Below are 10903 nucleotides of genomic sequence, written 5' to 3'. Positions count from 1 at the left end.
CTGTCCGTCTGTATCTTGTACACAGGTGGTGGTGGTGATGGTGGTGGTGAGAAGGATAGCCGGTAGATGTGAAAAGTGAATGCCTCGAGAACTTCTAATTAAAAGCCAGATTTCAATATTCACAAGATCCATACATTCCTCTTTGATGTGCAGATCTCATCACACCGGGTCGAGAAGTAACCGCCATCAAAGGATGGGAGAGATGGAGGAGAGGGAGAGATGAAAGATGGGGAGAGGAAAAGAGAGGGAAACGGAATAAGGAATGTCTATATATGATTTCTTGGAAGGTAAAACTAATTTTGTTTGTGAAGGGTAAGTGTTTAATGAGATGTGAGAGAGAGAGAGAGAGAGAGAGAGAGAGAGAGAGAGAGAGAGAGAGAGAGAGAGAGAGAGAGAGAGAGAGAGAGAGAGAGAGAGAGAGAGAGAGAGAGAGAGAGAGAGAGAGAGAGAGAGAGAGAGAGTCCACTTTAGTGAGTCAACTATCCGCAGTGGTGTGAAGGAAAAGCAGGTGATTATGTGGTTATTTTCCCTCCGCGGCGCTATTCAACCTTACCCTGGCACCACTATGCTCTTCCACCCAGACATCTTTCAACTTCACTATTGCGTCGTCATTATATCAAATTCAGACGCCGTAAGATCAGTGAGTCAACCCAGACACTACTCTGACTCTATCTTTGCAGCGTCTTTAAATCAAGGAGTCAGACCGGACGCCACTTGATCGTTGCGGCGTGTTGAGTCATTGAATTCAGACGCCATTCCACTCAGTTGTTGTGGAGCCATTTACTTAATAAGTTAATCAACCAATCTTTCATTCAGTCAGTCAGTCAGTTTATCTACTTATACAGACGCTGAATTGACTCCACAATAGCAAAATAAAAAAAATAAGTTACAAAACACTTAAGGTAACACGATAATAATACTAGAAAATATAAAAAAAGGAAAAGAAAGAAAAAAAGAGAAAGAAGTTAATTATTACCAGGCATCGGTTTTATAACTAACATTTCGTCACTACATCTCGCGTGCATTTTTTTTTTTTCAATTTTCTTCCCCCCACACTTTTTTTTGTATACTTCCGGTATTGCGCTGCGTTTCGCCATACCGACAGTTATTGCATTTGTAAAATCCTGTATGAAGAATTTAAATCTGTTTCCTGCGTGTGCGTGTGTGCGTGTGTGTGTGTGTGTGTGTGTGTGTGTGTGTGTGTGTGTGTGTAAGGGAAAAAAGAGAACGTGACGAGGGAAACTTTCCAACCTGAAGACAAATTTAGAGATGTTTTGGAGGCAGAGACATTTTAAGAAGACAGGAAGGGAGAGGATAAAAGCAGAAAGGACGGGAGGGAAGAAGGGAGAAGGGGAAAAAGGAAGGAAGAAGGAAAGAACGACGCATATGGAGAAGAAAGGAACAGAGAGAGAGAGAGAGAGAGAGAGAGAGAGAGAGAGAGAGAGAGAGAGAGAGAGAGAGAGAGAGAGAGAGAGAGAGAGAGAGAGAGAGAGAGAGAGAGAGAGAGAGAGAGAGAGAGAGAGAGAGAGAGAAGAAACAAGCAGGTTAACGAACCATGTAACAGAAATAATGGAGAAGTAAGTGAGAGAAAAGGAAGTAAATTATAATATGGATGGATGCATAACATAGATAATTGGATGAAAGCGAAGACGAAGACGAAGACGAAGAAAAAGAAAGGAGAACAATAATAATGGCGATGATAAGTGCAAATAATAATAATAGTAATAATAATAATAATAATAATAATAGTAATAATAATAATAATAATAATAATAATAATAATAATAATAATAATAATAATAATAATAATAATGAGGAGGAAGAGGAAGAGGAGGTGGAGAAGGGAAACAGGAAGGCACAGAGAGAGAGAGAGAGAGAGAGAGAGAGAGAGAGAGAGAGAGAGAGAGAGAGAGAGAGAGAGAGAGAGAGAGAGAGAGAGAGAGAGAGAGAGAGAGAGAGAGAGAGAGAGAGAGAGAAAGGTCCTGGGAAATCAACTCTTTCTGCGGTAGAGAGAGAGAGAGAGAGAGAGAGAGAGAGAGAGAGAGAGAGAGAGAGAGAGAGAGAGAGAGAGAGAGAGAGAGAGAGAGAGAGAGAGAGAGAGAGAGAGAGAGAGAGAGAGAGAGAGAGAGAGAGAGAGGAATATTCTTCAAGTATCTCGTGTGTGTGCCGGTGAGGGATGGGCTCCGGCGAGGCAGGAATATTAATGCTGCATCACAATTTCTTCCAGACACGCCGGCAAGCACTCACGTTTATGCCCAACCATTTTCAGAACACTGGCCCGGCGATGCATGAGGCGACGCTAAAGCCGAGTGCCGACGTCCAGGCCCTTGAGGGAGTTCGCGCGTGTTGACGATGCGATACTGCGGCAGGAGGAGCAGGAAGAGGAGATGAGGTGCTGATTGCGATCCTGGAGATTAATCGCGGTGGAAAGTTTTTGATGTTCGTGAGAGGAGGAAAATGGGCTTACGAGGAATCTCTCTTCATACTGTCGGGGAAAAAAAGGTGTTAATTATAAGGCTGGAGATAAATAGAGGTGGATATTTTTTTTGATGTTCGTGATAAGAGGAAAATGGATTTGATGCTCGTAATAGCAGGAAAATGGGCTTTCGAGAAATGCCTCTTCATACTAGGAAAAAAAAAGATGGTGCTGATTAAGGGGCTGGAGATAAATAATGATGATTTTTTTTATGTTCATGATAGAAAGGAGGAAAATGGGGTTGGTATTCGTGACTTAGAAAGAACGTGGGCTTAAGAGGAATGCCTCATACTGCTGAAAAAAAAAAAAGGTGCTGATCATGAGGCTGGAGATAAAAAGTGGTGGATATTTTTTGATGTTCGTGACAGAAAGAATTAAAATGGGATTGTGGAGAGGAATGTCGGTTCTGTGGGAAGGGGAGGGGGAAATGGTGCTCATTATGACACTGAAGAGAAATAGGGGACATTCTGATACTGGTAGTGGTGGTGGTGGTGGTGGTGGAAGAGAGGAAAAGTGCTAGGTATGATAAATGTGGAATGACAAAGCTGATTATGACGCTGAAGATGAATTACTGTGGCTATTTTGGATTTTTATGGCGGTGCTGAAAGAAAAATGGATTGTCATTAGAAAAGTTGGTTGAGAGTATTTAAGCACGAAGGTCAGTCAAGTGGAAAAAGAAAAAAAAAAAAAAAAGCATATTTTGGTGCTCCTGAAAATAAAAATCGACCACAGAAGAGTCCAAAACGGAAACCAAATTTAGTTAAGTGTCCCGATATTCTCCTATTGAATCTGTGTTTTAAAATGTTATATATAATGACGTGTCTTACGAAACTTGCGGTAGTTATCATAGGCCCGTATTCTGCAGCTCTTTCCTCTCTCACCATACCTATTTTCAAAAGGCACAAAAATTACTAGCCAAGTTCTTAAGACTGTTTCTCCTGTTGATAATGTAGAAATCTTGTTAACCTCCCACTAGAACCGTAAAAATACTATTGAAAAACCGTGTACCTTCACCTAGAGTCATTAATAAGTAAGTGGGCATGTGTTCAGAAGACGGTTTATTGTGTTCTGATCCTTGTACCACTTCGTTGATAAGAAGAGGGATAAAGAAGCTGTAACTAAGTGAGTACTAAGAAGAACGTACTCCTATCTAAAGACTCATCCCAGACGCCACACAAAGATACACTGAATATTACTCGATCTGTTATAAAAATTCTCGCCACATTTCTATCACGCCGGAAGGGGTGTATGATTCTTCCTCATCTCCCTCATCTCATTTTCCTCTCCTCTTCTTCCCGTCGTACTCAACTCTTTCTTTCCCCGCTTCTCGTCCTCATCCTTCCCCATCTCATTTTCTTTTCCTTTTACCTTTACATCCTCCTTACCTTCCCCCATCCCCAACCACCCTGCTTACCGCTGCTCCCTCCCGCTCCTAGCCCACTCCTCCTCTTACCCCACCTCCTCCTTTTGCCATCCCCTTTAAACGAGTGGCCACCGGGCGCGCCTTGGACACCGTGTGGGTCGACTGTACCCATAATGCCTCCACTCCGCCTCTTGTCCAGGTGGGTCGCGGAGAGGTGGTGAGGGATGCGTCTGTCTGGTGGCGGTGCAGTATTTCCAGAGAGAGAGAGAGAGAGAGAGAGAGAGAGAGAGAGAGAGAGAGAGAGAGAGAGAGAGAGAGAGAGAGAGAGAGAGAGAGAGAGAGTGATACCACTATGAGTATGTTCTTCCAAATGTGTGTCAATTCTGTCACAGCACCAATGAGCTAGTGGTTAACATTTAGATCTTGAAATTAATGTGACAGTTTCTCTACAAAGACGATCCATTCATCTTCTTTTCATATAATTCACCTACAGGTTGCGGGTCTAGTTACATAATAGTGCAGGAGGAACGAAGAGTCAGAGGTAAAGGGGGAGGAATAAGTATTGGAAAGGAAAATAGGAAAGAGGAGATGAAAGAAAAATTGCCATGTAAGTAGAAGAGGAGAGAGGAAGGAGAAGGAATGAGAGTAAGGGAGATGGCGAATGATGAAAGGAGAGAGAGAGAGAGAGAGAGAGAGAGAGAGAGAGAGAGAGAGAGAGAGAGAGAGAGAGAGAGAGAGAGAGAGAGAGAGAGAGAGAGAGAGAGAGAGAGAGAGAGAGAGAGAGAGAGAGAGAGAGAGAGACCGGAATGAAGGGATGAAATGAATTGAAGAGAAACATGAGAATACAAAGCAAAAACAGCCCCACTCTCTCTCTCTCTCTCTCTCTCTCTCTCTCTCTCTCTCTCTCTCTCTCTCTTGCGTAATCCTGCAGCACACAGAACGTAGCACAAACAGACTTAATCAAGAGGCCAAATACAACAAAACAGCAAACCTTTATGTACATTTAAGCCATACCAAAAACAGATCACAGAGCACTTACAAAGCAAGCCTCAACACCACACAGCAGGTCACGGCATCCACGCAGCAGGTGATCCTCCCCTACAGTAGCGTCACAGGCGGTATGATGGACGAGTGTTCTTCCCCATAATTTAATCATCTTTTCCTGGAGGAGACATAGAAGATATTCGTTACGTCAGTCCTCTGCAGTCCTCTTCGTCATCCTATTTATTCCCCTCAGCTACGATGCCCTTCCTCTCCTTCGCCCCCATGTTAAGCTTCCCTCCTCGTCCCCCGCTCTCTATCCTTTCCTTACAAAAAAGCATATATGGTAAATATATTAATTACATGTTGGGTGCCTTCCCTTGCCTCTCCTATTTCTACATATGTGCTTATTTATTCTTCCCATCTCCCCTACACTTTCTCTCTCTCTCTCTCTCTCTCTCTCTCTCTCTCTCTCTCTCTCTCTCTCTCTCTCTCTCTCTCTCTCTCTCTACAGCGCAGGGCTATATGCAAATCCCACCACTGGGTAAAACAGACAGGTTTATGTAGGGATGGAAATTTACACGGCTTGTACTGTGTGTGTGTGTGTGTGTGTGTGTGTGTGTGTGTGTGTGTGTGTGTGTGTGTGTGTGTGTGTGTGTGTGTGTGTGTGTGTGTGTGTGTATGCGCGCGCGCGTACAGATATTCATCTAGCATGTGTGCAATTATGTGCTTAGGTTTAAATTGAGGTTCGTGTGTGTGTGTGTGTGTGTGTGTGTGTGTGTGTGTGTGTGTGTGTGTGTGTGTGTGTGTGTGTGTGTGTGTGTGTGTGTGTGTGTGTGTGTGTGTCTAATTTTTTCATACCCTTCCCCTCACACACATACACACACACACACACACACACACACGTGGCACAAGATTTAGCATTGAATTGTTTTATAATGAACAACCTCTAAATTAACTTGTCTCACTTTCTTCTTTTCCCGCTCCCTGTAAGCACGGGAGGGAGCGATGCACCTAGGGAATGATATCTCTTACAAAAAACAAAATGCATTAAGTATTTGGAACACCATTTTTTTTCTAACCCAATTTCGCTGTTGTCTGAAATCAATTACGTTCCAAGCATCCCCCACAAAAAAAAAAAAAAAAACTACTGTGAAATAATAAAACACGTAAAATATACTACGTTTTCCGACCACTTTTTCCTTTCCGTTTTTTTTTTCTCTCTATTTTGTTGTCGCTGCTGGCTGGTCATAAAATAAAACATAAATCCAAAACGAAAACCGAAACAGTAATAATTAAGATGCAAATTTAATAGTTCGCCGCGCTCACCATCCATCATCCTGTAGGGAACGCGAAGGAGAGTGATAATTCGTGCCTTTATCTGGGGATGTGAGGATAATTTGTGGCTTCAACCTGACCAATGGCGCCACTGCAGCAAGAGGAGCAGCGGCAGAAGGAGCACGAGAAGGAAAATGAGGAGAAGGAGGAGGAGAAGGAAATTAAATAGAATAGAATGCACAAAAAATATGAATAAAATACATCGGAAATGGACAACATTCTTGGGATAAAAAAAAAGACAAAATGCAAAGGAAATAAAGATAAAATACACAGAAAACATGAACAAAATGAAAGAAAAATAGGGAAAATGACAGAAAATTTGGAAAACAGAAAACAGAGATAAAATGAACAAGATATAGATACAAAACACGGCAAATAGAAAGAACAGGAACTAATTACAAAAATACATGGGAAACGGAAAGATGAATAGGAAATAAGGACAAAAATATAAAGAAAATAGACAGAGGTAACAGACTACAGGTGCTCATTGTTAGGTTTCCTTAATTAGTGACTGCAAAGGTTATCTCACCGTCTGTGTCTTCTTCAGAGGCTTTCATTAGCAGGTAAAAGTATAAGATCCCCTCTTGTAACTCTCTCTCTCTCTCTCTCTCTCTCTCTCTCTCTCTCTCTCTGGATTTATGTTATTTATCAATGCATTAACTTATCAATATTTTTTCCCCTTGAGGTAAATTTTCAGCACCAAACAATCTGCCCACTTCCCTTCTTTCCTTTCTTCCTTCCCCTTCCCTCTTCCTTCCCTCCATCCCTGCGTTCCTCTCTATCTGTCCCCAGCGTTCCCTGCTTCCTCCCACACCGTCTCCACACTCTTCCTCTGAGCCTGGCTGGACGCTGCTCTTGGAATCCCCCTGGAAGTGAATCTGTCTCTCTTGTTAATCCCTCAGCCCACCACCACCAGCACCACCACTCTGAACTCACTCTCTCCCTCTCTCCTCCTTCCAACTCATAACATTTTATAATGGAAATTTTCTTCTTCTGTTTACTATGAATTTCAGGGAGAAGAATTTGAAGAGAAAGATCCACACGGCACTAACCCAAAGAACTCAAAGATTATAGCAAACTTATACAGCGTGGAAGATTGACTTTTAGTTCTTCTTTTCTTCTCTCTTTCCTTTATGTCGAGGTCTTATTCTAGCTGCTATGGCTGATGGCTTTATTTTTCAAGTTAAATGACATTATTTTTCTTTTCGATGCCAGACAGGCAAATATTTGGGGTTTTTTAAGTGTCCGAAGCAATACTGGCAACCAGATTTATCTAAAAACAATACAGACAGATAGATAGAAAAATATAGGAAAATAAATTAACTATATAACAACTAAATAGTTTACTAACTAGATACCAGTACTACTACTGCTACTAAACAATTAACTAACTGACAGTCTAACAAGCTAATTACGTAACTGAATGACTAACTTGTTATCTAAATAACTACACTGAGCAACTAACTAAATAATCGACGATCTAGCAAACTAAAAAATCAACAATTACCTGATAAACTAGCAACAAAAAAAAAAAAAAATAAATAAATAAAAAAAATGAACTGAAAAAAGAGGAGGAGGAGGAGGAGGAGGAGGAGGAGCAGAAGAACAAGAGCAAATAGAAACACACACACACACACACACACACACACACACACAGACACTTCAATAGGTAGCACATTACAGCCAGGCAAACCCCACTCAGCACGCCAGAAATCCAAGGTGTACACGCGCACTCAATCCTTTCAGAAAACGTATCAACCTTTACTCTACTTTCGCTTCCACGACGTATATAATGAGCAAAATTAATGATATGCAAACGTGGAGAAGTATTTGTCCAAGTCGGTCTGACATTTTGGGTCTCTGGTTTTTCTACTCACTGATGTAACGGAGGAGGAGGAGGAGGAGGAGGAGAAGGAAGAGGAGGAGGAGAACTTTTTTAATCCTTTGAGTTGAATAAATCCCACTTTTTATTTTCATTCAGTTTTACTTTACCTTTGCGTTCATTTATTTTTCTTCTCCATTTCGTTATTCGCTTCCAATTCTTAGCTTTTAATCATAATTGTTCCTTTGCTTTCCGTCTTTTATCCATCTGTCAGGGTTTACATATCTATCTTTTCATTTCCACAAATTCGCTCTGCATTTCCGTGGCTTTCATCTCCCTGTTTCCACTTTTACATTTTTCATCTCGCATCGTCACTTCTCCGTCTTCCATATTTCATTTCTGATCTCTGTTCCCCTTTTCATCTCTTTTACTCTCTTGCCATATTCAATTTTTATCTTTCCATCCCACCTCCATCTTCCCTCCCTCTACCATATCTATTTCCACTCCTTTCCACTTCCATTTTTCTAATAATCTCCCTTCACCTCTACTAACTTCTCTTTATTCTTCACCTTAACCTCTCTCCACATATGCTTCCTTCTGCATTCTTTTCCACCTTATCTTTCATTACATTTAATGTCTAACTTAGGTATCATTATCTCTGCCTTTTTTTAGAACCAGAACTAACTTGTTTTACACTTTTTTTTTAGCTTCGTATTCCATTAATTAAATTAACTAAATTTCTTGTCATCTCTATTTCACTCTCCTTTCCTCTCCTCCTCTCTTCCTAGAACCACACCAACTTACGTAATTTGACATTGTTTTCCACCTCATCATCCTTTCAATTTAATATACAACCTCATTTCTCTTTTGTGTCCATATCCATTTCATTTACTATCCTCCGCATCTGTATTCCTGGAACCACCACCATCACTACCTCTTCCTCCTCCTCCTTCTACTCCTGCTCTGCTGCACCCAATATCTGTGTTCCTAAGGGTACGAAACACACCTTGTTACTCAAGCCAAGATCAGGGTGCGGTACAGGATTAGCACCTCCAAGCCTCTTTATTACTTTAAAGGAGCCAAGAGTCGGGAAGGAGGCCATGCTATTCGTGAATGGCTCGTCGAGGATAAGTTCAGACCAAGGAAGGTTAAGGAGAAGAAGAGGAGCGTGGAGAAACAACAACGACAAGAACGACGACAACAATAACAACCATAAGAAAAACAATAATGACAACAACAATAGAACCATTACCACTACTACTACTACCACTACTACTACTAACCCTACTACTACTACAACTACTACTACCACCGCCACCACCACAACTACTACTACCACCGCCACCACCACTATCATTACAAATGCTGCCACCACCACCCCGCAAACCCAGCACGCTACATAATAAACGCCAGGATGAACGACGCTCATGACTCAGCGGGGAGAAGAAAATGTTTGCTTTGCGTCTTTGTTGGGACGGGCAAGCGGGCAACCACCACCTATTCGTCAGTTGCCCGCCTGCTCTTCCGCCTCGCCGCCCATCCGTCTCCCGCGCCGCCTTGGGTCACCCCGGCATCGCTTACCACTGTCACGCATTCCGTCTCCCCCAAAGCGCATGCGTGGTCACTTTTTCAGTCTCCTGCAGTTTTTGTTTCCTTCCACAGGTGCTTTTGTATTGTCTCTTGTATAATTTTTTTTCATATATTTTTTTCTTGTTGATCTTTATGTTGCATGGCGTCTGACCTTCTTGACTGATGTATATTTCTTTGTTTTCGAGTAAATAATTACAGGTCAAGGGCCTTCACACACTCGCATTTAACGGAAAAAACAGAGAAAGGGAAAAGTGTGGGGAAAAAAGTCTCGTCCACCAAACTGTAACGGAAAGAAAGACTCGCGGACAAACATTCAATTTAATTAACAATATATATATTTTTTTTCTGACAAGCGTTTGTGTTATAGTTCTTCACTCGTTTTTATGCAGCTAGTGCCTCAGTGGTGATGCTCTGCTGATGTCTCCTCGGACACACACACACACACACACACACACACACACACACACACACACACACACACACACACACACACCATTTCTAGGTAGAGCAAAATGATGTGTTGACAGGCCCATCATAATCTTGTTGACTGCTTCATGCTCCAGTACATTTTCTTTCCTCCTCATTTTTCCTCTTCTTTTTCTCGAGCAGCAAGTGATGCCAGAAGCTGCCAGACACCACCAGACTCTCTTAGAATGCCCTCTTTTTTTTTAACATTCTAACCAGTAATCAAACAAGACGAATCACTTTAGACATTATATTTATTAGGTTCGTATAATGAAGTGCTTGAATCTCTCGCAAGATCTATTTTCAAAGACAGCAGAATGGTTACTCGCAGAATGGTTACTCGTTCTTGTGGGTGTTTTTTCTCTATTAAGGATGCAGAATTTTGTCAGACTATTCTCAAAATCACAAAAACACCCCTAAAAATCGTATTAAGTGGGTTCTCATAGGTATTTTTGTTGTTCTAACGGGCATTTTTTTTTAGGTATACCGAATATTTGCTAAACTATCCATAGAATAAAAAATACACCCTTAAAAATCCCAATAACTACTAATATACTATAAGTAGTTCAGACAAGGTACCGAAATGTTAAAAGAAAAAGGCTGCGTTCCTCATACTAATCGTTTTCCTTCACTCCACCTATAAATTAAGGATGCAAAATATTAGCTAAGCTTTAAAAAAAATAATAATAATAAATAAAAAATAAATAAATAAAACCTCCAATAACTACTAGTACTCGTATACCAAGTTAAAACTAGTCTACATATGTCATCCTTACTTCTGCTTCATTCTAGCTATAAATTATACGAAAAAAAAAAATCATTTAAAACATACTAGAAGGATAAGCGTCATCATTAATCATTCTGAGCT

The 10903-nt window shown here is 41.1% G+C and overlaps 1 long non-coding RNA gene across 2 annotated transcripts in view; it reads right to left on the bottom strand.

Moving 5' to 3' along the window:
• The window catches only part of LOC135115891 (uncharacterized), a 92589-nt gene that overhangs the window by 11014 nt on the left and 70672 nt on the right, over positions 1-10903 (bottom strand). For both annotated transcript variants that reach the window (XR_010276091.1, XR_010276090.1), the window contains exons 3-4: positions 4879-5001; positions 2248-2485 (exon numbers count right to left, since the gene is read on the bottom strand). This is a non-coding gene — a long non-coding RNA (uncharacterized LOC135115891). The remainder of the gene's footprint in view (positions 1-2247; positions 2486-4878; positions 5002-10903) is intronic.

Source organism: Scylla paramamosain, chromosome 30, assembly GCF_035594125.1.
Source record: "Scylla paramamosain isolate STU-SP2022 chromosome 30, ASM3559412v1, whole genome shotgun sequence".
Classification (NCBI taxonomy): Eukaryota; Metazoa; Arthropoda; class Malacostraca; order Decapoda; family Portunidae; genus Scylla; species Scylla paramamosain.
This window is presented reverse-complemented; position numbering and strand designations above follow the sequence as displayed.